This window comes from Bos mutus, chromosome 16 (assembly GCF_027580195.1).
Source record: "Bos mutus isolate GX-2022 chromosome 16, NWIPB_WYAK_1.1, whole genome shotgun sequence".
NCBI lineage: Eukaryota > Metazoa > Chordata > Mammalia > Artiodactyla > Bovidae > Bos > Bos mutus.
In genome coordinates, this window is record NC_091632.1 from 44,834,532 (window position 1) to 44,861,857 (window position 27,326).

General features: G+C 45.3%; 1 protein-coding gene and 1 long non-coding RNA gene across 2 annotated transcripts in view; one reads left to right on the forward strand and one right to left on the reverse strand.

Annotated features, from left to right (window-relative positions):
- The window catches only part of VPS13D (vacuolar protein sorting 13 homolog D), a 274,678-nt gene that overhangs the window by 229,900 nt on the left and 17,452 nt on the right, over positions 1-27,326 (forward strand).
- LOC138991275 (uncharacterized) lies at positions 16,360-26,909 on the reverse strand. The gene is made up of 4 exons (XR_011467292.1): positions 26,611-26,909; positions 26,126-26,378; positions 22,590-22,765; positions 16,360-18,265 (listed from the first exon to the last, which is right to left on the reverse strand). It is a non-coding gene; the product is annotated as an uncharacterized lncRNA (long non-coding RNA).

The window sequence follows — 27,326 nt, forward strand, 5'->3', positions numbered from 1 at the left end:
CTGTCGTCTGCCAAGGGTAAGACTGCCGAGGATGATGGAGGGCTTACAGGAACGCGGACAGGGCATGCAACCCTGTGACAGCTGACATACTGCTTCAGGCCACTGTTGCTCATCCAGCTCTCCTGATAAACAGCTTTAAAAGCATTACGTGGTTTGGAAAGCATTCTTCAAAAACAGTTATATTTTCCAGACGCATGCCAGTCCACTGTTTAGTATTGTTGAAGGGTTTTGAGTTGTACAATCAGATCTCCCTTCAGTGGGGCTCTTGGAACTGTGAAGGACTTATCTGTCTGACTCCTGCCAGGGCAGTCTCACAACAGTGTTATCATGTTGGTCGAGTTCCCCCAGGTCTCTTTAAAAAAAAAAAGTGCTCTTGGGTTCAGGACTAGAGTTTAAAAAGAAAGACTCTTTCATCTCTAGCTAGGCGTGATGGGCTCTTTAAAAAAATACTGCTTTCATCGTGCACCCCTTGGTTCATGGTTTCTGCATAATGAAAGTAGAAAATAACTTTAGATATTATAAAGCTTTGAGCCTTTGAGAAACTAGCTTTCTCTAGAGTATAAAGATTCATTTCATAATTCATTTCAAAACTCATCTTCCCAATGCCCCTATTTCCAGAAATTTAGCTCCTTTAGGAAATTCTGGGTGTCACTGGGCAGGGGAAGTGGTTCATAGGGGAATGGACAGTGCCAGGATTAGGCAATGCATATTGATCTTGAGCTGACATTGACCATGCTGTTGTTCACTCAGTCGTGTCTGACTCTTTGTGACCCTATGGACTGAAGACCACCAGGCTCCTCTGTCCGTGGGATTCTCCAGGCAAGAATACTGGAGTGGGTTGCTATTCCCTTCTCCAGGGGATCTTCCCAATCCACGGACCAAACCTGGGTCTCCTGCATTGCAGGCAGATTCTTTACCATCTGAGCCACTAGGGAAGTCAAAGTCTAATATACCACAGGGTTGTTTTTGTTTTTTTTTTTTTTTTTTTTAAGTTCAGTGAAAAGATTCATAAGATTTTATTCTTATTCCAAAAATGCAATAGTAGAGCTGACAGAATGGCCTCGAACATTATTCTGATTTATTGTGTTGAAGTGGCAGCAACTCACATTCTTTTACTACGTCAGTGTAGGATCAGTTCTTCCTTGATTCATGTCTCTGTGATCAAAATAACCGATCTGGATGTTCCCTTTGGGCGCTGGAGGCAGCATGCCCTCTTGAAAGAGAACAGGATTGCGAAGCATGAGACCAGAACCCCGATTGCAATCCTGACGCTGCTTTGCTTGGTGGCCTCGTGCTGCTTTTCATCCCCTTCTCAGGTCGGTCCTCCCTCTTCCAAGGGAGTGAGCATCAGCCCTGCCCTGATCACGTCTGCACAGTTGAGGGGTAACGCCCTGGAAGAATGGCACAGAGGGGGCTCTCTTAGGGCCAGAAACTGGGCACTGGAACGAAGAAAGCCCAGGAAGGACATTTGAGAGGCTGATAATGTTTTCTAAAAATAAAAAGGCAGTAGGTGAATGTGAGGCCACGTGTACCTAAACCATCCCTGAGCAGCCCTGGGCCAGCCCGAGCCTAGCAGGCTTAGCACTGCTCAAGTCGGTTACATCTCATCTCCTGTGACTTGAAACCTGTGGCCGAGCCTGCTCTGTCACCACTTCAGCCCCCTTCTGATTCCACCTCTGGGGACATGCAAGTGCCCTCGAGTGATGGGCCAGGTCATGTGTGGGTGGTGGTGGTGAGGGCAGCCTACAGAGAACCCCTCATGAACAGACTACTTCCTACCTGTTTAGTCATCATCAAGGTACCTGAGTATTCACAGTTTCTTTTAGCTGGTGGCCAAGAAATCAATGTTTAAAAAAAAATACAAAACCAAAACCCCTCAACAGAAGCCATTTTGCCCCAAGAATGGATGTATATGGTGTGGGAAAGCAAATCTCAAAACATATTTCCTTTTTAGTTTCTAAACTAGTATCAACCTAGTCCTCCTTAGCCCTGTCCACGACACTAGAATAAACAGTCCAGAAAATACAAAGGAGAGAAGTGTGTAGAGCCGGCTGTTGGCCGATGGCAGCTCTAGGCATGCGTATTGGCTGTTCCTGCTGCATCCTTTTTGTAAGCAGCTGTGTGCCTGCATTTTTCCCAATCTGGCCTTGTTGTTTACTTATGATTTGTCTGTCCCTGAAATCTGGTCATCAAAGTGACCCTGAGATGGAGAAAGTCCAGCAGGAAGTAGGGGCATCCAGGTCACTGTTGACAAGTTCTCAAAGTCTGTCGTGGTTCATAATTGGGTCTCATTCTCAGGAATGGATCTGGTTTTCCAAATTTTAATATATCAAAGAATACTGATGCATCTGGGCTCATGATGGGCCAAAACGAAGCCTTCGGGAGCCCTTCTGTCATGCACTGATACCTGATGGAAGCTGGATTCTTTTATGAGTATTTGTGTAACCTGTGATAATGTGTGTGCAAGTGCTCTGTAGGTTGTCTTGGGAGATGTGAGGTATTATTATGACGAAAGATTTAATTGAATCCTGCTCTTGTATATGAATAAGTAGAGACAGATTAAATGGATTACCCATTTTTCTCAAGAATTTCCTAAACAGCCTACCTAGCTTTTTCTTGCCTTTTCTTTTCCTGACTTCAGTGGTTCTCTATAACCTTTGTTTTTAACGAACCAGAACAAATAGTACTCAGTAGAAAAATTACCACTGAGAAGAGGGATTCTCAATAGCAACAGTTTTCTGTGACCCATTCATTCATGGCACTTCCTGTCTACTCAGAAAAAAGGTGCTGGAGGCTTTGGAATGACAAAGTCATTAGCTCATCTCTAAACACCAACATAGTGAATAAGGAAGCATTGTGAGAAAAGTGCCAAGACTGCAGTTTCCATTCAGAAACACATGGTTACCTTGAATCAAGAAGCACAACTTTCACCTTCAGATTGAATCAGGGTCTGATGGGAAATAGGCCACTAGCTTCAAGAGACTCTGTTGAAGACATCTGCCTCTACCCAGAACTGCAAAGTGCTTTAGTGTCTGTCTTGCTGGTGTGGGATTTCGGGGTTTATTTTTAAACAAACTTGGGCCCTAGACTAGTGTTGTCTAACGATGGCTGAAAGGACAGAACTGGGCTGAAAGCACTGATAAAGTCCCCTCAAAGGCTTTCCTACCTGAACCTTTCATCATGTCTTCATGTGGGTTTGAGTTTGGGATTCCTTCTCTCTGTGCCTCTTACTCCTCCTCTCTCTCTATTATGCTTGGACCTTGGTTAGGAGAGTTCTATTGATCAGCTTGATTGCCTCCTTTTATAGGTGGAACAACTGAGACAGAGACATACACGATGAACCGTGGACTCACCTGGCTCATCCCTTGGAGAGCCTGGTTCAGCCTGGGGATGACTGACCTTCCAGTCATTAGATGGTATCCTCTAGAGACATTAGGGGAGTGCACTCCTCGTGGGTTATGCTCTAAAACTTGTTGAGCTCACACCCTTCGTAGTAGTCAGATATTGATGATCACAGATAAGAGCAAATGGGCAGACTCCACGGGTCTAACACAGGGGACCTTCTCCTGCTTGATTCCAGGAGACGCCATCCAGGGTGGGCACAGCCGCTCCACACGCGCATGCGTGCACACACATTCTCAGATAGTGCGCCCATATCCCGCCATGGTAGCCAGGGCCTGAAACATACGTTTACTTTTTCCTGTTTCAACCTTCAAAATCAGACCAGCTACTTCGAGTGTTTACGTTCCCGCCCCCCATGGGACCTGGCAAGCCCGGAAGATGCCCTGGAACCGGGGCTCCTTTTGATGTCTGGGCTGTGTGAGGGGCCCACGCGCTCCGCGGTACCCGGGTCCAGGGCTTCCCGGGAGGGGCGCCACAGGAGGGCTTGGCTGCCGCTTCAGAGAAGGGTTATCAGAGATCAGACCGCAGATTTTGCTTTTGTGAGAACAAAGTGTGACCGTCCATTCAGGAGCAGCGCGGGGCCTGTACGGAGGGGCCCAGGGCCCGCTGGGATGGGGTTTTACACTTGGGCTGTCCTTTTGCCCTTCCACTGAACTCTTTTCATTTCAGTCATGAGCAAACAGTCAGTGCCTGAACTAACAACCCCGCAGTCCTCCGGAGCACGGCTGGCTTACAGTACCGAACAAAGGGAGGGAGGGCCGCGTGGGCCGGCCCAGGCCGAGGAATGCGGCTTCAGGGTTCTGCTCCATAAATTTAACCAGCACGACGAAAAGGAGATAATATGAGCCTTCGTGATGATCTGAAGGGGGAGGTTCTGTGTCCCATTGATTGCGGTCTGGCCCAGGGCCAGGCCCAAGCCTGACCGACAGTTGAACCGTATCGTTAAGGCGTGTAATACAGCTTGTACTACCGCCAATGAGTACATATCCACAGGGCAAAAGTTTATAAAGAGCTGAGGCTGTCCTGTTTAACCCTCTCACACGGCATGTAATAGACCCAGCTGCCATTCAGAACTTGCCCATCTGAGGTCAAGCAAGAAAGCCAGCACGTTTCTTTTCTCCAAGCAGGGCTTTTCAGGACTGGGGAGAGGGAAGAGGCACTCTCTAGAGAGGGTCCCGGCACCCGATGCTTCTCTCTGGAGAAATGGAGCTGCCTGCCTCCTCGCCTCCTCCCCTCCTCCCAGGCCAGAAATGGGACACCTTAGTGCTTTATTCAAAGTAGCTCTCTGTTTGCAGGATAATGTTGCCAAAGGAAGCGGGGCTGACACAACAGGAAACCTACCCGTCTCCGAGGAGGAGGCTGCGCCGGTGGCAGAGGCCGTCGGATGCCACCGGTGTGGGGTGGAACACTCCCGTGGAGTCACTGAGACTCGGGATGGTTCCGTTTCCTTTCCCTGCCTCCCAGCCTCCTTGAAGCCTACTGACAGCCTCACTTTCTGGCTCTCTACTCCCGAGCCTGATCGCTAAACCAGAGCAGGTGGGAGGCTGTCCCATGAAAAGCTTGTTAGCCCAGCCTGCTGCCTGTCAGCTGCACACCACCCTCATCCGGGAGAGCAGGACCTGGAAAAGCCTGGTCCTTGCAGTAATGCTGCCCTGAGTCGATGCACAGACCAACAAAGCACTGGTCTAAGTACAGTCAGAAAGGAAGGGCTGTCTGTCTTCAGACACCCGAGGAGAAGCGTTAAGGGAGTAGTAGTTTATCCTAGCCATCAGCCGTCACATCCTTTGGCTATACAGGGAGCCTGCCTGTCCTTTGTCCATACCATCCAGCAAGACATGCATTTCTGTCCTTCCAGAGAACTACTGGTCTGCAACGGACAGGGCATCATCAATGGATACAAGTGGGTAAATTGAGGGTGGCTTAGTGGCGAAGAACCCACCTGCCAATGCAGGAGATGCAGATTCAATCCCTGGGTTGGGAAGATCCCATGGAAAGGAAATGGCAACCCACTCCAATATTTTTGCCTGGGAAATCCCATGGACAGAGGAGCCTGGTGGGCTACAGTGCCCAGGGTCACAAAGAGTTGGACACGACTGGGTGACTAAACAACAAAAACAGCACAATGAAGTTGAGGCACAGAGCATTTACACAACTTGTTTAAGATTTCAGAGGTAATGAGAAGGGGAACTAGACTTGAAAGGCTGAACACAGAACACACATTTCTAACTTCTGTGCTACTTCTGGATCATTTCGTGGTCTCTCCCATCAAAAAGCCCTATGATTTAAACCTGAGTCCTCTTACCCAGTCTCAGATCCACTTCCTGCTGATTCCTGAATGTGGAGGGTAGGAACTGGATACTGCCTATAACCCAGAATATCTGGGGAAAGACACTATTGTAGTTAGTGGGGAGGTGTTCTTTACGCTAGGCTTCCCAGGGCTACCCAAGTGGCGCAGTGGTTAAGAATCTGCCTGCCAGTGCAGGAGCCTCAGGAGATGCTGGTTCAATCCCTGGGTCAGGAAGATCCCCTGGAGAAGGAAAAGGCAACAGTATTCTTGCCAGGATAATTCCATGGACAGAGGAGCCTGATGGGCTACAGTCCATGGGGTCTCAAAGAGTTGGACTCAACTGAGCCACTGAGCATCTGCACACATGCTCTTTACCCTGGACCTCATGGCCTGAAGTGTGCTTGTCACAGTCTGTCACCCCTACCAGCTTAACGCAGAGGTGGCAGGCGGCCTGCCTGGAGAACCAAGCAGCCAAGTGTTGTGTCCAGGAGCTGTGCTGCCCTTGGTCCTCTCTTCTGCATATCAGGCCCTCCCCAAATGATGAACCACTGTATCCTTCCAAGTTCAGAATTCTCTACTTCACAACATAACACTCACACGTGCGAGTTCCAACTTGTCTTTGCTCTGCCATCCAGCCAAGGCCATCTTCACCAGCTGGTGGCCTGGGAACTCTTGATTGGGACACAGTACAGGAAGCCATGGAAGGAGATGAGAATATCTAAGTATGTGCACAGAGTACTGTGACCTTCTTTTGGTGGCCAAGGATAACTTTTGTTTATTTTGGTGTTCAGGGTCCTGAAAAAAGGTTTCTAGAAGTAGAAGAGACTATGGGGCTGGCCACCTCTGAGTTGGCCAGACAGCCATCCTATCTAGTTAGGCTTGTGTAGTCAGGGTGCTTTAAAAGCCTAGAAACAGGCTCTGGTAGTCCCTGGATGGAGCTAACTCCATGGTTTGGATTCCGTGAAATGATCGCTAAACCCAGGGCTTAGCAGACCTTGGTACTGGGCTGGATGTCTTTTAATGGGCACATGTTTGGGGGTTCTTTTTGTCATGTACTTGAGCTATTATGGCATCCAGGAGCTATGCTATGGCTGGTCTTTGGGAATATGAAGAGAGAAGTCCTAGGGGGTAGGGAGTGCTCAAACTACTGCACAATTGCATTCATCTCACATGCTAGTAAAGTAATGCTCAAAATTCTCCAAGCCAGGCTTCAGCAATACGTGAACTGTGAACTTCCAGATGTTCAAGCTGGTTTTAGAAAAGGCAGAGGAACCAGAGACCAAATTGCCAACATCCGCTGGATCATGGAAAAAGCAAGAGAGCTCAAGAAAAACATCTATTTCTGCTTGATTGACTATGCCAAAGCCTTTGACTGTGTGGATCACAATAAACTGGAAAATTCTGAAAGAGTTGGGAATACCAGACCACCTAACCTGCCTCTTGAGAAATTTGTATGCAGGTCAGGAAGCAACAGTTAGAACTGGACATGGAACAACAGACTGGTTCCAAATAGGAAAAGGAGTACGTCAAGGCTGTATATTGTCACCCTGCTTATTTAACTTATATGCAGAGTACATCATGAGAAACGCTGGGCTGGAAGAAGCACAAGCTGGAATCAAGATTGCCGAGAGAAATCTCAATAACCTCAGATATGCAGATGACACCGCCCTTATGGCAGAAAGTGAAGAGGAACTAAAAAGCCTCTTGATGAAGGTGAAAGAGGAGAGTGAAAAAGTTGGCTTACAACTCAACATTCAGAAAATGAAGATCATGGCATCTGGTCCCATCACTTCATGGCAAATAGATGGGGAAACAGTGTCAGACTTTATTTTTTGGGCTCCAAAATCACTGCAGATGGTGACTGCAGCCATGAAATTAAAAGATGCTTACTCCTTGGAAGGAAAGTTATGACTAACCTAGATAGCATATTGAAAAGCTGAGACATCACAGTCTAGTCGAGGCTATGGTTTTTCCAGTGGTCATGCATGGATGTGAGAGTTGGACTGTGAAGAAGGCTGAGCACCGAAGAATTGATGCTTTTGAACTGTGGTGTTGGAGAAGACTCTTGAGAGTCCCTTGGACTGCAGGGAGATCCAACCAGTCCATTCTGAAGGAGATCAGCCCTGGGATTTCTTTGGAAGGAATGATGCTAAAGCTGAAACTCCAGTACTTTGGCCACCTCATGCGAAGAGTTGACTCACTGGAAAAGACTGTGATGCTGGGAGGGATTGGGGGCAGGAGGAGAAGGGGACAACAGAGGATGAGATGGCTGGATGGCATCACTGACTCGATGGACGTGAGTCTGAGTGAACTCCGGGAGTTGGTGATGGACAGGGAGGCCTGGCGTGCTGCGATTCATGGGGTTGCAAGGAGTCGGACACGACTGAGCGACTGAACTGAACTGAACTGAGGGAGTGGTTCAATTATAGGAAGAAATTCTGTTGCTCTTTTGAATTATTTTGTTCCGTTTAGAGTGATTAAAGATGCCATGAGGTGGCCAGATGATCCACGAAGTGAAATTTATAGAGATTGTTATCTGCAGAGATCTTAAGACAGAGCACTAGAAAATTCCAGTGCTTTATGTAGCATGCAGAAGGAAGCCTGGTCCGAGCAGCTTGCATCCGAGCAATCCTTCGAAACGGCAGCAGCACAGAGCAGCGACTCAAGAGCCACCTCTTGGCTTATGTGTGACTCACCTTCCTTTGGCAGCATTAGGGGTGTCCCAGGCCTACCGGCTTCTCTTCACCCCAAGGAACTTGTTCTTCAGAAAGCCACATGCCTGCCCTCTCTAACTGCCTCTGCCCCAAGGTCCAGAGGGAGAAACAGTCCCTCGGTGGACAGGAGCGGCTAGAAGAGGGGTTGTGTTTTTGTGTTCGCGTGGCAGGAAGCAGTGCTGTAGCCTCTGCTTCTCTGGACAAGCCCCCTGATACACCTGCTCCTCTCAGAGGCTCAGCAAGGCCCAGGCAGGAGGGCCAGTGCCCACTGCTGACTGGTCTGGGCTGCTGGCTGGCTTGTGTTCCAGAGCCCAAAGAGGCCAACTGCAAATGTCCGTGATGGAGCATAAGCAGTGGCTGGCCCCAGACTAGGGTAGGAGGGCTGTTTATTCTGCTACCCGCTCTGTCTGAAAGGGTCTAGCATCTTTTCCCTCTGCCTCCTTGGCTCTCAGCAAGTTCTAGCACATTTTCAATCCACACTTTTTCCACTCCTGTAGAGGAAAGCCCCAGGCCAGTGACTCACGTGAACTCGGTCTCATTGGCTCTTGTTTCCTAGGAGAGCAAATGCTCTGAAGGTGCGGTGCAGCTGTGACCCAGGGCATGGGTCTGAGTTTTATGAAGGCTCAGAAACACACCTGAGACGACCCCACGCCCTTTTCTTTCTTTCATATTTTTGATTTCTCACCACCGGGACCGTTAAGTCTGCTTTCAAAGGGGGAATAGGAAGAGGAGAGGAGAGCATTTCAAAGGAAAGCTGATTTGGTCTCTGAACCAGCTTGTCTTCTAGGTTGTACTTCACCCTGATGAGAATCAGAAAGGACAGTCTGTAAGCCCCTGAAATGCAATTTCCAGTGAAACACGAACTTCACTCTAGTGGCTCTGCAGCTGGAGAGCCTCAAAACTAGGTCCAGATGTTCTCTCTCCCGGGTTAGCAGGAAGAAGGTTTGGGGCAAGCTGTGGGGGCAGAGTGCTTTTGCTTTTACCCATTCTTGGAGTGCCTGCTTTGCAATTGGTGTCCTGCCTTCTGGGGCTCTTTAGGGTAAGTGCTTTGAGCACCTGGGTCTGTTTTGGTCCCGTCTAACCCACACACCACCCCCTGCGCCCCCACCTCCTTACTCTGAGCTAGCCATTTACCACAAGCAAGAGTGACCTCTCTCCTGCTGCTCAGGTTCAGAAAGCAAGACAGTGCTGGAAAAGTGAGTGAGATGTGCTAGAAAGGAAGTCCCCTGCAGAGGACCCTCAGGTCAACAAAGCAACATCCACGGCCCCTACCAGCATCCAGTATAGATAGCTCAGGGCCAGGCCTCCCGGTCCAGAGAGAAGTGATAGTAATGGCTAGTTCATGGCTTTTCCTCTGAAGAAATCTTCACTCAGAAAAAAAAGCCATTCCAGACGAAGACGGGCCAGTCTCACTCCTTAACTAGCCTGTACCCAACCCATGCTTGTCTACAATATGTGATCGTTGCAGTTGGTAGTCATGCTTTGCTTCTTGAATGTACTTTAGACATTTTGGTGTTTGTGCCTGACTGCTCCCTGAATCATCTTTTTAAAAAGTATTTCTATCTTGTGAGTTTAAAGCTATGTACAAACCTGAGCTATTCTCATATGCAAACAGTATATGAGCCCTCATAGTGTATGAACACTTCCAAGATAATTCACCTTGTGTGAATTACTTCTGTAATTCTTACAGCAAGCCAATGAGATAGGTACTATTATTTCTGTTTTTAAAAAGAAACATAAAATAACTCAATCCTGCTGCTGCTGCTGCTGCTAAGTCGCTTCAGTCGTGTCCGACTCTGTGCGACCCCATAGACGGCAGCCCACCAGGCTCCCCCGTCCTGGGATTCTCAAGGCAAGAACACTGGAGTGGGTTGCCATTTCCTCCTCCAGTGCATGAAAGTGAAAAGTGAAAGTGAAGTCACTCAGTCGTGTCCGACTCTTCGCAACCCCATGGACTGCAGCCTACCAGGCTCCTCCATCCATGGGATTTTCCAGGCAAGAGTACTGGAGTGGGTTGCCATTGCCTTCTCCGAACTCAGTCCTACTTGGCTGTTAATAATCACCAAAAGGCTCATAGTGGTAACCCTGCCAGATACCTTAGTATGTATGTATGTACATGTGCACACACTCACGTACAAATACGTATGTATATGTGACATTAGATGAATCATAGAAGCACAACTGTTGATGGCCTAATAAGTAAGTTGTTTTTAACATTATGTAATATTAGTAAGTCATTTTCAACATTTTCATAATACTAAATTGCACATATACAACAATATATTGGGCTGGTCCAAAAATTCATTCATATTTTTCTGTCAGGTGTCATGGAAAAACCCAAACAAACTTTTTAGCCAACCCAGTACTCAGCTAGTCCTTTCTTGATGGATGTTTCTAATTTTTTTGCCATCATAAGCATCTTTTACATGTATATTTTCACATGTGTATAATTCTCTCTTTTAGGGTAAATTTCTAAAAATAGAATTGCTGGGTTAAGGGTAAATGTATTTTCTCCTTTGGAACGCATTACCAGATTGCCTTCTAGGGAACTGAAACACCTGTATTCCCACCCTGTGTGCTTGAGAAGACCCTTCTCTCTGACCCTCCACAAGCTTTGGCTGTTCATTCATTCATTCATTCAGAATTCTTTTGAGAAGTTTATAATGTAGATGCTGTATTACAAGCAAGGCACTGTTAATGTTTGAGTCTCTGCTGATCTGAGAGGGAATGTTTTCGGTGATACTACTTGTATTTCTTCCATCACTAGGGGTATTGCATCATCTTTTCATCTTTCATTTGGCCACTTAGAGTTCTTCCTTTGTGAATTATACTTGTGTATTCTTCACCCCAGTCCTTTTAAACACTTGAGGTCAGAATTTGTCTTCCTTTTGAATATGTTTGTTTTTGTTTATTTGCATCCTGTCTCGATCCTACCCTTCCAGTAGTAGTCATCTTACCAGTTTATCATTCACATTGGTATATATCTTTCTTCTAAATATTAATAAAATTTAGATTAATCACTTGGCAAATTCTATTAATGAAGTTAAAGTGTGCATCATGACTATAGAGAACTGACACTGCTTACCGTTCTTCAGTCCATTGCTTTCCCATTAAGAATGAGGCATCAGCCAAGCTACTATATAGGGCAGGGAACTCAGCTCAGTGCTCCGTGATAACCTAGAGGGGTGGGACTGGGGGGAGGTGGGAGGGAGGATCAAGAGGGAGGAGATACATGTATTCTTACAGCTGATTCACATTGATGTACAGCAGAAACTTAACACAACAGTTATATTCCAATTAAAAAATAAATTTAAAAAAAGAATGAGGCTTCAATCAGATGTTTTTAGATTTTACGTGGGGTGGTCTACTAACTGACTTTTGTCTCATTTATTTCCTCTTTCTTCTTAGTATTGGTTTACCACCAGTTCCTGCTGTAAAACTTGGCAGGTTATTACTGATGCTTTACATTGCTGTATTAATAAAAACCTTGCTCTGCCTTTGGTCAGGGCCCTACTTGAAGACAGGGGCCTTGCCAGGAACCATGTCCTCTGCAGTGTGTAGAGCCAGGCCTCCTTAGCTCTCCCATCACTGATAACGTGGTCTAGGTACAAACACCTTATCTTCCCAACTGGACTGTATTATTATTGAGGTCATATTATTGCCTTCTTTGGTGTCGCTCCAGGATTTTCAGATTGCTTAACACAGTGATGAACTCAGAGTATGTATTAAAGAGATTTCACCAACAGTCATGCTGATAAGAAGTTTACCGTGTCTGAGACTAATATAAAGACCCAAGATCAAGTTGGATTTTGCCACTTACCAGCTGAATGGCCTTGGACAAACTTCATAATCTCTCTCAGGCATGGTTTTCTCCTCTGTGAAATGGACTGCTAATAAAACACATCCTTAGAAGAATCTTGTGAAGCTTAGAGTCAACACTAAATAAATGCAGCCATCGAGACAAACTGTGGACCCCGGGGGTCCAGCACTGTTAGTCTTAGTGTCTTCTCACCTAAGGTCTAAGGGGAAACGCGGATGTAAGAGAGCAGGTGGAGGTGGCAATCCGCTGTTTTTCCAAAGGGTACCCTTAGAGGTTCACATGCTCCTCTGCTTTAAGACCCCATGTTGAGTCTGAATGTGGTTTTTTCCCCCAAACACAGAGCCTTGCAATCATTCGGGGACTCACACGATGCCACAAGTTTAAAATGTGCCAGTTTCTTCTTATGCTCTGCCAGTTTTCTTAGTGGTAGCACAAGTGCCTGCACGCATGCCTACAGATGTGCGTGTATACATAAGCATGCGTGTGTGTAAAACGCTTGGAAGAAGTAAAGATGGGATCAGATTTTGCCTGGCAGAGCAACTAACATCTCTAGTAGCCTCTAAGCGTTTTCCCAAATGGGCTTTAATTGGTTTCCTTCTGTTCTATTTTTATTTTGTAGTCATCTTAATGTATAGGGAGCCAGCTCCTTCAAATGAGACATTTTATCATTAAAACGTGTCATTTCGTTTAACCGCCATGCACCCGGCTTCACCAGTACCGATGGACGACTGGCAAGGAAGGGTTCTGAGTGGTGGTTCTCCTATGACCTCACCGCAGCTGTGACCCACCAGTCTGCGCTGCACATGGACCCAGACCAGAGCAGGCTGGCGGCCAAGTGTCAGACTGCACTGTGGGCTTGCCCTCCTCACCTGCCCCCAGTGGCCCTCGGCCCCACTGTGGCCTGTGGCATGAAGGCCCTCCTGGCCCACGTCGGCCTCGTGTGCTGATTAGACAGGAATCAGCAGATCTGTTGAGTGCGTGTTTAATGTGACACAGATGTGAAACAGGCTGCAGATCTTTCTGCTTTACAAATTTTCAGCTTTTTGCATTTCATCAGTGTTGCTTATTATTTACAGAATGTAACTTGAGACAGCAGAACAGATTGTAATTTTTAAAAAAGGTTTGGGGTGGGGGGGGTGGGTGATGGGGCCGCAGGGGATCTGGGAGGAAAAAAAAAAAATCCAGTAGTGTGGAATGTTGTTTGCTGTCCAGACCAAACAAACCAGTTTGCCAAGGGTTGATGGACTATGGCAATCCGTCCCATTCATGTTCACACCGGCAGCACTTAATTATAAGGCAGCTTGACCTTCTTATCACCAAATAAAGAAGAATCTTTTGTTACCAGGTTGAACGTCATGGGAACAGGCAGAAACATACCCCTTGTCGAGGGCACCGAAGGCAATCACTTCGCTGCCAGCTTGGGTTCTGTTTTCTTCCTGTCCAGACAGACAGGACACCTTTGAACCGAATCCCCATTTGGACACATATATGTTCTCCTTGCCTCATTCCTGCTCTGGCTTTATATTCAGGCATTGTAACAAGAGCCAGAACAAAGAACAGTGTCTTCCTCAGCCTGAGAAATCCATGAGTGTCTTGAGGGCACAGCGTTCCACCCAAGTTGAAAAGGAAGGTGCTGTCTCTTGTTCGCAGAGGGTGGGTTCTCCAAGAGGTAGCCTTGATTCTGAAAAAGCTCAGGTTAAATTTGAAGACAAACCATAAAAAAATACCCACTGGTCAGAAGGAAGATGAGAGAGAGAGTAAGTGATATGTTTCTAGGTCAACAGAACCTAAGACTTGGGATTGAAATAATGAAAGCCACACAGTAAAAACTGCTTTGGAGAAGATCTCCATGGAATTTGAGCTGGTGCACAGAGTTGATCGCCTTGGTCAGAAGGTTCTGAGCTGCTTCAGTGCTGAGTGTCAACCCTGGACTGGACCATCTGTAGGGAGCCAGGTCCCTGGCCCGTTTCCAGAGTTCCAGGCCCCACTGCTCTTTTCCTTCCTGGAAAAGTATAGATGGTGCCTGGTCCCCCAGTACAACCAGGCAGCTGTCCAGTTGTCACTTCCCCCCACCCTGGGAGAACATGACTTGGTCAGTAACTTTCTAGTGTCTGTCCATGGGGAGATGATCAGCATTCCTGTGCCAGGAGTTCCTGGGTTGTTACCAACTCCCAGCCCTTCCCCTGGCTGGGCGAAGAGGAGTCCCCCATTGGGCTGCCCCTTCTCAACCCCCCAACCCCCTTCAGAAGCAGCAGCTCTGGCTCCCCTGCTCCCGCTCCTGCACGGGCTCATGCCTTCAGTCTAGTCGTTTAGCGTCTGTGTGTGTGTTGAGCTGGGGTACAGCGAAGGGGCTGGAGTACGACTCACGGGAGAGACAGAAAGCTCTGGTCACACGGGGCTTCCATTCAGGTCTCACCACACTCTCCAGACCATGACTTGTTTCAAGCAGGAGGCTCCTCCCCAGAAAGGTTGGTGCCTGGAGAAGAGGGTATGTTCTGGCTGGCTCTGCGACCCTTTCAGGGTCTCAAGTCCAACCTCAGGGCCTGAAACACACCCTGTTTATCCCTGTGAGTGAGGAAGCAGTACGTAAACTTTCATTCTCATGAGTTGCTGATCTTCAGTGTCCTCATCCTTTTTTGAAGCATCTTTTCCTGGTCCCTCTTTCTCCTTTTCTACTTCACCTCGACCAGTACTCTCTGTTCAATAGTAAAAGTTTGTATGAAACTTCCAGTCTGAATAAACAGTTTGAAAGCAAACAAATCAGGGACTTCCTTGGTGGTCCAGTGGTTAAGAGTCCACCCTGCAATGCAGGGGATGCAGGGTTGATTCCCGGGTCGGGTAACTAAGATCCCACATGTTGCAGAGCCCATGCACTGCAACTCCTGAGTCTCCATGTCACAGCTAGAGAGTCCTTGCATCTCAACCAAAGGTCCCGATGACTCAGTGAAGATCCCATGTGCCACAACTAAGACCCAGTGCAGCCAAATAAATAACCAAACAAGTCACAAAGCAGGTCCTCAGAGGCTGCAGCACCCAGACCTGCTTGGTTTTGATCACAGGAGAGGGAGGCCCTTCATGCAACAGAGGGTGGAGACCTGGGGTTAGAGGTGGGAGTGGAGGCTAAGGACACAGCCTCCATCACCACCCCCTTCAGACACGGCCGTTCACTTTTCAGGGGTTGGATGCATTCAGGCAATCTTACAGACTTCATTTAGATAAAGTGTTCTATTTCTGAAAACCTCAGTTATGACTTTTATTAATGGCAATATTCTAAAACTATTCATTCCAATTCTAAAAATTTGACATTTAGTATAATTTACTGAGCTGCTAGATTGATTAGCTCTAGCTGCTTTTAAAAAGTTCTTTAAACAGATAAGGTGCAGATAGAGTAAGTCAGGTGAGTAAACACTTAAGCAGTAGTTCCTGTGGAAAACATGTATGCATCCCAACATTTGCTATTCCCCTTATGAATCATTCTTGCATATTCAGTAAGCCATGTTTTCCATAGTGTGCTGTCAGGCTGAAATTTCAAATCTGAGTTTTAAAAGTGATGTGTTTCGGTATTTCAAATTGACTTCAGTTCAGTCGCTCAGTCATGGCCGACTCTTTGCCACCCCATGGACAGCAGCACGCCAGGCTTCCCTGTCCATCACCAACTCCCAGAGCTTACTCATACTCATGTCCATTGAGTCAGTGATGCCATCCAACCATCTCATCCTCTGTCATCCCCTTCTCCTCCTGCCTTCAATCTTTCCCACCATCAGGATCTTTTCTAGTGAGTCAGTTCTTCACATCAGGTAGCCACAGTATTGGAGTTTCAGCTTCAGCATCAGTCCTTCCAATGAATATTCAGTACTGATTTCCTTTAGGATGGATTGGTTGGATCTCTTTGTAGTCCAAGGGACTCTCAAGAGTCTTCTCCAACACCACAGTTTAAAAGCATCAATTCTTCGGGACTCAGCCTTCATAATGATCCAACTTTCACATCCATACATGACTGCTGGAAAAACTGTAGCTTTCACTAGACAGACCTTTGTTTGCAAAGTAGTGTCTTTGCTTTTTAATATGCTGTCTAGGTTGATCATGGCTTTTCTTCCAAGGAGCAAGTGTCTTTTAATTTCATGGCTGCAGTCACCATCTGCAGTGATTTTGGAGTCCCCCCCAAAATAAAGCCTGTCACTGTTTCCGTTGTTTCCCCATCTATTTGTCATGAAGTGATGGGACCGGATGCCTTGATCTTAGTTTTCTGAATGTTGAGTTTTAAGCCAGCTTTTCCCTCTCCTCTTTCCCTTTCATCAAGAGGCTTGATGCCATAAGGGTGGTGTCATCTGCATATCTGAGGTTATTGATATTTCTCCCATCAATCTGATTTCAGCTTGTGTTTCATCCAGCCCAGCATTTCACATGATGTACTCTGCATATAAGTTAAATAAGCAGGGTGACAGTATACACCCTTGACATACTCCTTTCCTGATTTGGAACCAGTCTGTTGTTCCATGTCCAGTTCTAATTGTTACTTCTTGACCTGCATACAGATTTCTCAGGAGGCAGGTCAGGTGGTCTGGTATTCCCATCTCTTGAAGAATTTTCCACAGTTTGTGCTGATGCATACAGTCAAAGGCTTTGGCATAATCAATAAAGCAGAAGTGGATGTTTTTCTGGAACTCTCTTGCTTTTTTGATGACCCAACGAATGTTGTCAATTTGATCTCTGGTTCCTCTGCCTTTTCTAAATCCAGCTTGAACATCTGGAAGTTCACGATTCACATACTGTTGAAGCCTGGCTTGGAGAATTTTGAGCATTATTTTGCTAGCGTGTGAGATGAGTGCAATTGTGCGATAGTTTGGACATTCTTTGGCATTGCCTTTCTTTGGGATTGGAATGAAAATTGACCTTATCCAGTCCTGTGGCCATTGTTGAGTTTTCCAAATTTGCTGGCATATTGAGTGCAACACTTTCACAGCATCGTCTTTTAGGATTTGAAATAGCTCAACTGGAATTTCATCACCTCCACTAGCTCAGTTTATAGTGATGTTTCCTAAGGCCCACTTGACTTAATATTCCAGGATGTCTGGCTCTAGGTGAGTGATCACACCATTGTCATTATCTGGGCCGTGAAGATCTTTTTGTATAGTTCTTCTACGTATTCTTGTCACCTCATCTTAATATCTTCTGCTTCTGTTGGGTCCATACCATTTCTGTCCTTTATTGTGCCCATCTTTGCATGAAATGTTTCCTTGGTATCTCTAATTTTCTTGAAGAAATCTCTAGTCTTTCCCATTCTATTGTTTTCCTCTATTTCTTTGCATTGATCACTGAGGAAGGCTTTCTTATCTCTCCTTGCTATTCTTTGGAACTCTGCATTCAAATGGGTATTATTTTCCTTTTCTCCTTTGCCTTTAGCTTCTCTTCTTTTCACAGCTATTTGTAAGCCCTCCTCAGACAACCGTTTTGCCTTTTTGCATTTCTTTTTCTTGAGGATGGTCTTGATCACTGCCTCCTGTACAATGTCATGAACCTCCATCCATAGTTCTTCAGGCACTCTATCAGATCTAATCCCTTGAATCTATTTGTCACTTCCACTGGATAATCATAAGAAATTTGATTTAGGTCATACCTGAATGGTCTGGTGTTTTTTCCTACTGTCTTCAGTTTAAGTCTGAATTTGGCAATAAGGAGTTCATGATCTGAGCCACAGTCAGCTCCCCATCTTGTTTTTGCTGACTGTATAGAGCTTCTCCATCTTTGGCTGCAAAGCAAATAATCAATCGGATTTCGGTATTGACCCTCTGGTGATGTCCATTTGTAGAGTCTTCTCTTGTGTTGTTGGAAAAGGGTGTTTGCTATGACCAGTGATTACCCAGTAATTCTTAATAAGGGCATGGGAGACAGACAACTTTTGTGAGTACCTACTATGTGCCAGGGGCTTCTCTGTTGGCTCTGTGGTAAAGAATCCACCTGCCAATGCAGGAGATGTCGATTTGATCCCTGGGTCAGGCAGATCCTCTGGAGAAATATGGACAAAGGAGCCTGGTCGGCTTCCTGCATGGGTTGCAAAAAAGTTAGACGTGACTTAGCAACTAAACAACAATAGCTATGTACCAGACACTGTGCTATACACTTTTCATATATTAACTTAACAGTCGTAACCAAGTAAGTATTATATTCCCGTTTATTGACAAGGAAACAAGGGCTGAGAGCAATCTGGTAACCTCTTCAGGATCACTCCGCTAATAAGTGACTGGATAGGGATTCAGGTCTGTTTGTCTTTTTCCAAAGCTTCATGTTCTTCCCTGTACCACCATGCTCCTAAATTTCATCCCTCTCTTAAAAGGGATCCAGCTTTTGGGAGAAGTTTGGTCATGTAAAGATTAAAAGAAAGTAATTATGTAATTATTTGCTAGAAATCAATCTGAAAGCAATATGCTTTGTTTAATCAACTTCTTATCATTAATATTTGTACTTAATAGCTACAAAATAAGTTTACCAGGAAGTGTATTTTAGGCCCATGTGAAGCACCTTGGGATTGGCCTTAGAAGTGATAGGTTAGTAATGAAACTGACCATAGTTAGAGATTCCTGTAAGCCTTACACTGAATCAGAATGCTGTGCTTAAACATAAATGAAGCTTGTGTTTATAAACACCTTGTTTTTGTAGTGAAGATGTTGAAAGTTGCAAACTGCTTTGTAAGTTGTCAACTGCTTTTTGAAAATCAACCCCAGAATGCATGCAAAAGTTAGTCATTTCAGGACATCCAAGGCTATCAGGCTGTAATCTCAGTATCATATTGTCCACTTGATTGAAATTCTTTGTAGATTGAGTTTGCCTTACTCCTCCCTGCAGCTTCATGAACAGGTAGTTAGTGGACTAGGAGTAAAAGCTCTGAATTAGTCTCATTCTTAGAGTTTAAATCCCAGTCGTCATCTCTGTTGGCATTAGTCCTACCAGCTGTCAAAGTTGCAGTGTCATGGAGTCCCCCAAACATGTGTTAGGTTACAGGAAGCCTTGACCCCTATAAACAAGTCAGGTGTGAATCCCACAATGGGAGAAAGCCCGGCCCAGGAAACGTCGTCCCCACTGCAGGATGTCAAGTCACAAAAAACTTAACAGCGATGGTCGTGTAATTTCTAACAATTCCATGAATCAGCATCTTTCCCGCATTTTTGGTTATAACAATACAATATGGAATTTTATGTGTTGTTACACACATGATTTCAGAGCTCTAGGGAGAGGTAAGTAGAATGTTGACAAGAAAGCAAGAGGGAAAGGGGAATATTTCCATTTGAAGCGGTTTCCCCAATAAGAAAACTAAGAGAGAAGGACTGGATGTTGGCTCCCGGCCCATCTTGGTTTCAGCCACCGAGGCTAAGCTAAGTTAGGGCCCCTCTCGTGCACGCATGGCACCCTCTTCAGATACTCCATCATCATCATCATCAGTAGCATTTTATTGAGCACTTACTCTGTACCAGGCTTTTTTATAAGCACTGTACACATATTGATTGACTTATTCCTCACAACAGCCCCATTAGTATCCGACTTTACAGATGACAAGTCCAAAGCTCCAAGAGGTTACACAGCCTGCAGTAGGTCACACAGTCTGTAAACGCTGGAACTGGGACTTGAACCCTGCTACCATGTTACACGCTCTGTCCTCAGGCTCCCCGGCCACATTATAATTGCTTGTTTCTGTTTCTCTTCCGTTAGACTCCAGGAAGCTCCCTGAGAACTCCATTCATCTCTGTATTCCTAAAGGCCCAGCACGGCCTATGCTCAGGAAAAGTTCATTAACTGGGATGATGGTGAGGGGCAGAGGCAGGTAGAAGTCATTCTCAAGGCTCTCAGTTTGGCTTCTCAGTAATTTCATTTAGGAACCAACCTCTACTGACAGAGGGTTTCTTTCTGCCCAACTGTTGTTTTTTTTTTTTTTTCAATGTGTTCAAAATCCAAACTGTCATTGGGTATTTGGTATAATTTCCTCAGTTCAAGACTTAACGCAGCCAGAGCCCAGTTATCATTAAACTTACGGGTAGAATACTATCTCTGAGTACATTCTAGAAAGTAGAATTCTGTCTGTCATGCAACTATGGGGAAGAGTTTCTCCTGTAAACTGGCCAAACTTCAGAGGTCTCCACCCTATAGTAGAGTCTTCTTTGATTACAGTTTGTACTGAAGGGAGTAAAATGAGTTAGTGGAGAAGTCCTTTTCTACTTAGTCTTTGGAAGTGGATACAGTTATGAGAAGAAGGCTACAGGTCAAAGGTCAGATGTCACCCCTGGCATAGCAGGCTTGGTGATCGGTCTAGACACTGTGCTGCAGTGGATATCAGAAGTTTTAACCAATTCATACTCTCCAGTGTGGAGAATACTGTTGAGACAGACTTGAATTCCTTTTAGAGAACTGATAGATGTTTAACCCATTCAGTCAAGAATTCTAGTACTTTGTAGCTGGCATTCATTTGTTGTTCAGTTGCTAAGTCATGTCCAACTCTGCAACCCTGTGAACTGCAGCACGCCATGCTTACCTATCCTTCACTATCTCCCAGAGTTTGTTCAAACTCATGTCCATTGAGTCAGTAATGCTATCTAACCATCTCATCCTCTGCCACCTCCTTCTCCTCTTGCCCTCAATCTTTTCCAGCATCAGGGGCCTTCCAATGAGTCCATTCTTTGCATCAGATGGCCAAAGTATTAGAGCTTCAGAATCAGTCCTTTCAATGAATATTTAGGGTTGATTTCCTTTAGGACTGATTGGTTTGATCTCCTTGCTGTCAAAGGGACTCTCAAGAGTCTTCTCCAGCACCACAATTCAGAAGCATCAGTTCATTGACACTGAGTCTTTTTTATGGCCTGACTCTCTCATCCATGCATGACTATTTGAAAAACCATAGCTTTGACTATACGAACCTTTGTTGACAAAGTGATGTCTCTGCTTTTCAAATCACTATCTAGGTTTGTCATAGCTTTTCTTCCAAGATGCAGGAGTCTTTTTATTTTGTGGCAGCATTCACCATCCACAGTGATTTTGGAACCCAAGAAAATAAAATCTGTTACTGCTTGCACTTTTTCCCCATCTATTTGCCATGAAATGATGGGACCAGATGCCGAATACTAGACTGGATACCCATTCCCTTCAGGGGATCTTCCTGACTCAGGGATTGAAGCTGGGTCTCCTGCATTGCAGGCAGATTCTTTACCATCTGAGCCACCAGGGAAGCCCTGTCATTCATTAACAGCTAGTATTTAAAGAGAGAGTCTGGGTTGACCATCTCAGCCTAATTGTTTGTACTCAGTCTAGCACAAGTATATACAGGTAAAATGTTTAATTATAACAAAAGTTTCAGACACACACATAAAGTAAATGCAAGCACAATCCATCATCTTGCTGAGGTCCGTTCACAGTCCCTAAGGAAGATGGCAGTCATCAGTTGACTAAACATTCTCTTATGCTAGGAAGTCACATGTTTGACACACACACTTTCTCCTCATTTACTGATTGTTTTTTGAACTTCATTTGGTTGATAGACATGGGCCATGACAGATTCTTCAGCCAACTAATATCTTAACTCAAGCTGTACAGGGGTGTGTGTATGTGTGTACAACATCTGTCTTCAACTAATAGAACTATGACATGGTTACTCATCATAGAAGCGAAGAACAAATAATAGCTGGCCAACCGTTGACCCTCCGGCTGAAAGGCAGGATCAACCCAGTGGATGGAATTGGTTAGATCGCCCCATGTCACCTTGTTTGGATTTACTGCTGCTTCAAGAAAATGACAGGGATTGTTTTCATTACTCTGATCTTTGGCTTTGGCTCCAGTGAACGTCAGAGAGCAGTGGCCAGATGCAGAGCTGCTCTGCATTGATCTCCCCCTCTAGGTGGGTATCTGCAGTGTATCAGCCACTGTATCAGCAGCCCCTTCTCCCCCAGGGTGGGGAGTTGGGGGGAGAGTCATCCATGCTGTACAGCCGGCGCTCTGACATTTCCATGGAGTTCAAAGCCCAAGTTCGTTTGGTGCTGACATTTTGGATTAACTGGTTGACTGGAACGCCTGCTTCTTTCTATACACTGTGAAATTTCTAAACCGCAGCAGCCGAGGGCTTAAAATGGCCGACAGACCCCCAGCTGGCAGCAATTAAGTGCACCGCGGCCCTTGGGCTAAACAAAGGTTTGTGGAGGCAGAGCTGCTGCCTTTGCACTAAGCCAGCTCCCGCTGTAAGCTCTCTTCTGTGTGAAGTGTTTGTCAGTGAGAGATGCCATCCCCTTATGAGAGATGAGCGGGTGGAGTTGTGCCACCTCTTGTGGAATAATTCGTTAACCCCAGGATGGTGGTACCAGGACCCTGCCCAAGAGGCATCATGTCTTACCAGCAAAGGTGATGGTGAGCGGGGAAGCCAGAAGACAGTCCCAGGACGTCCCAGCCCTGACGGGCAAGAGCAGCCCTGACGGGCAAGAGCAGCCCTGACGGGCAAGAGCAGCCTGGAGGCTGATCTTTCTGCTCTGCTCCGCATCTGCACCTCTTTTCTTAATGGAATCCCTTGTGCTGTAGGTTGAAAGGGGAAGATGGGCATGAGAAGACAAGATGCTATTTGAAACCCATTCAAGTAGCAAAAAAACGTTAGAAGCTAGACCAATGCTATCTAATACGCTATTTAAATTTGAGCACATTTAAAGGAAAAAATTTAAATTCTGTTCCTCAGTCACACTGGCCACATTTCAAGTGTCAGTAGCCACACATGGCCAGTGGCTGTGTGCTGGACAGTGCTCCCCTGGACAGTACCAAAAGTGCTGGAAAGGATACAGGTTACTAGGCTCTCTGAAACGCATTGCTGGTGGGAGTGTAAATTGTTTCAGCCTCTCTGAAAACAGTTTGAATTATCTTGTTAGCTGAACATTCATGCCCTGTGGTCTAGCAAACAGCTCCTAAGTATGTACCCAAAGAAACTCGTGTCGAGGTTCACCAGGAAACAGGTATAGGAATGTACACAGCAGCATTGTTTGTAGTAGCAAAACCTGGAAATACTCCATGTGCCATCAACAGGAAGCTGGATGAGTGATGGTCTGTTCATACAGTGGAATAATTATAAGCCAGTACAATAACTGAATTATAGCTGCACACAGAAGAGTGATTGAATCTTAACAATAGGACTTCAAGGAGGAAGAAGTAAGTCTGCAAACATAAGAAGGTAGTGCCATCCTTTTTCAGAAGCCCCAAACAATGAAAACCAGAAAATGTAACAAGACTATACCAGAGCATACTTTGAAATGTGATACGACTCCATGCAGAAGGAAAGTAAAGGAATGGTAAGTGCAAGATAGAGAGTAGTGGCTATCTCAGAAGAGGAAAAGGAAAGAGGAATGGGGAGGGGGAGGAGAGGGAGAGGACCACACAGATAGACTCAAGGTATGGTCAGACAATGGGGTTTTCACACAAGGGATAGTGGTTTCACAGATGTTTATTATGTCATTTAAAATAAATAAAAAGCCAGTGATGATAGTGGGCCCTAAACTGAGGATAATGATGCGTCTAGTCCAGAAGTCCAGTTTAAAACAAAAAGAATGGAGTCCTTTCCTTCCAGATGCTAATAGGTTCATGGGAACATACAGGCAAGTGACTTAGGAACAGTGATCTAACTGGTTTTTTTGAACACCACTGAAGAACTATGGACAGAGTTTCGTGACATTATACAGGAAGCGGTGATCAAAACCATCCCCAAGAAAGAAATGCAAAAAGGCAAAATGATTGTCTGAGGAAGCCTTACAAATAGCTGAGAAAAGAAGAGAAGCAAAAGGCAAAGGAGAAAAGGAAAGATATATCCATCTGAATGCAGAGTTCCAAAGAATAGCAAGGAGAGATAAGAAAGCCTTCCTCAGTGATCAATGCAAAGAAATAGAGGAAAACAACAGAATGGGAAAGACTAGACATCTCTTCAAGAAAATTAGAGATACCAAGGGAACATTTCATGCAAAGATGGGCTCGATAAAGGACAGAAATGGTATGGACCTAACAAAAGCAGAAGATATTAAGAAGAGGTGGCAAGAATACACAGAAGAACTATACAAAAAAGATCTTCATGGCCCAGATAATGACAATGGTGTGATCACTCACCTAGAGCCAGACATCCTGGAGTGTGAGGTCAAGTGGGCCTTAGGAAGCATCACTATGAACAAAACTAGTGGAGGTGATGAAATTCCAGTTGAACTATTTCAAATCCTAAAAGATGATGCTGTGAAAATGTTGCACTCAATATGCTAGCAAATTTGGAAAACTCAACAATGGCCACAGGACTGCAAAAGGTCAATTTTCATTCCAATCCCAAAGAAAGGCAATGCCAAAGAATGTTCAAACAATCGCACAGTTGCACTCATCTCACACACTAGCAAAGTAATGCTCAAAATTCTCCAAGCTAGGCTTCAATAGTATGTAAACTTCCAGATGTTCAAACTGGATTTAGAAAAGGCAGAGGAACCAGAGATCAAATTGCCAACATCCGTTGGGTCATCAAAAAAGCAAGAGAGTTCCAGAAAAACATCCACTTCTGCTTCATTGACTATGCTAAATCCTTTGTGCGGATCACAACTGTGGAAAATTCTTCAAGAGATGGGAATACCAGACCACCTTACCTTCCTCCTGAGGTCTGTATGCAGGCCAAGAAGCAACAGTTAGAACCGGACATGAAACAACAGACTGGTTCCAAATTGGTAAAGGCTGTATATTTTCACCCTGCTTATTTAACTTATATGCAGAGTACAGCATGTGAAATGCTGAGCTGGGTGAAGCACAAGCTGAAATCAAGATTGCCAAGAGAAATACCAATAACCCCAGATATGCAGATGATACCATGCTTATGGCAGAAAGTGAAGAGGAACTAAAGAGCCTCTTGATGAAAGTGAAAGAGGAGAGGGAAAAAGTTGGCTTAAACTCAACATTCAAAAAACAAATATCATGGCATCTGGTCCCATCACTTCATGGCAAATCAATGAGGAAACAATGGAAACAGAGAGACTTTATTTTCTTGGGCTCCAAAATCACTGCAGATGGTGACTGCAGCCATGAAATTACAAGATGCTTGCTCCTTGGGAGAAAAACTATGATCAACCTAGACAGCATATTAAAAAGCAGAGACATTACTTTACCGACAAAGGTCCATCTAGTCAGAGCTACAGTTTTTCCAGTAGTCATGTATGGATGTGAGAGTTGGACTATAAAGAAAGCTGAGCGCCGAAGAATTGATGCTTTTGAACTGTGGTGTTGGAGAAGACTCTTGAGAGTCCCTTGGACTGCAAGGAGATCCAACCAGTCCATTCTAAAGGAGATCAGCCCTGGGTGTTCTTTGGAAGGAATGATGCTAAAGCTGAAACTCCAGTACTTTGGCCACCTCATGCAAAGAGTTGACTCATTGGAAAAGACCCTGATGCTGGGAAAGATTGAAGGTGGGAAGAGAAGGGAACGACAGGATGAGATGGTTGGGTAGCATCACTGACTAGATGGACATGAGTTTGAGCAGGCTCTAGGAGTTGATGATGGACAGGAAAGCCTGGCGTGCTGCAGTCCATGGAGTCACAAAGAGACATGACTGAGCGACTGAACTGAGCTGAACTGTATTCCTGAATCCCAGAGTGAACAGATTTAGGATTGTGACATGTACAGTCATCCTGATCTCAAAGGGTTATGCTCGAATTTTTAGTGCCATGGTCAATATATGAATAAAGCAGTTCCCATAACACATGAGGGCCTGCACTGAAGATGTCTCTTTAAACTTTCTGTTGGCTGAAGTCTGGAACTAAATTTTTTCACATGCAAATGGTTTTAACTCCTCCACTCCCCAGCCTCCCAACTTGGACCTCAGGAGGTTAACACTTTAATTAGGTTTCGGAGAAGTAGGAATCCTTTCTTGCCTACCAGCAATGATAAGGACGTAGGAGACTGTGGAAAGAATGCCTTTAATCCATCTCTGTTTCTAGTAAGAATATATGTCTAGATCGCCTCTTATGAACGGGACCTTCAGGAGACCACAAGGGTGACTCCGTGTCCTCCCTCCTGTGTCTGTGTGGACAGTGAGCCTTGAATGCCACAGCAAGCAGCTCCAGGCAGCAGGATCTGAACACTCCACAACAACCTTCCCTTGGTGTTTGGTTGATCATGGAGTGAGGACCTGTTGGGGAGACAGATAAGAAAACTTAACAAACAGGCAGTGCATACCCATGAGGGAGCACATCTGGCATTCAGGTGTGTTTAGAGTTTGAAAGGTAGAAGATAATGCACTGGGCGTAGAGGGAAGAATGGATCACAGAACTCTGGGGACGGTGTGGAGGGAGGCTACCGAATCAAGACCATCTGTAGGCACCAGAGAGCTATTTGGTGACAATAGAGGGCCACTTACTTACATTCACAACTGTTCTGTGGTTGTTATTCATGGGATGTGGTTCTCAGAAGCGCAGATCCAGAAACGGGCCACCTCTCCTTGCCTGCTCTGGCTTCTCGGATCTCACCCAAGGAGGGCAGGACTCTCACTGAGTTTTCTCCTTCTTGGTAGCATGTTTTTTCCCTGCTTTGAATACTCATGAAAAGAATGTTTCTTCTAAGGAAAACATGTGTCAACAGAGATGTTACTGTCATGTCTCTGCCTTCATGCGCCTTCTTTGTTTTGACTAGTTGACTGGCCAGACACACCCTTGACCTTTCCCTCAGGAAGTTGGGATTTGAGCTGGTTCATATTCTGCTTTAATTTTGTTGGCTTTCAAAGCTGAGCATTCATGGTCTGTAATCTCTTCAGCAAAGTTTGCATATCATCTCTCGTTTTTAGCTCAGTAGTCAAAGTGGCCTTTATACCTCTTCCCACCCCCACCTCCAAATGCCTTCATTCATCTATTCAGTTAATACTGCTGCTTCTCTACCATGAACCCAGGAATAAAACAAAATCCCTCCTCTCATGGAGCTTACATTCCAGGTGGAGAGCCAAGCAATAAGCAAATATTTTTATTTAAGTGGGATGTGAAGCAAATATATTTTGAGCTCATGGCCAATTTAACCTGACTTGTTTTTGAAACAACTTGCTGTGAGTAGAAGGACAGGAGTGGAAACAGAATAAGTTACAAAACTA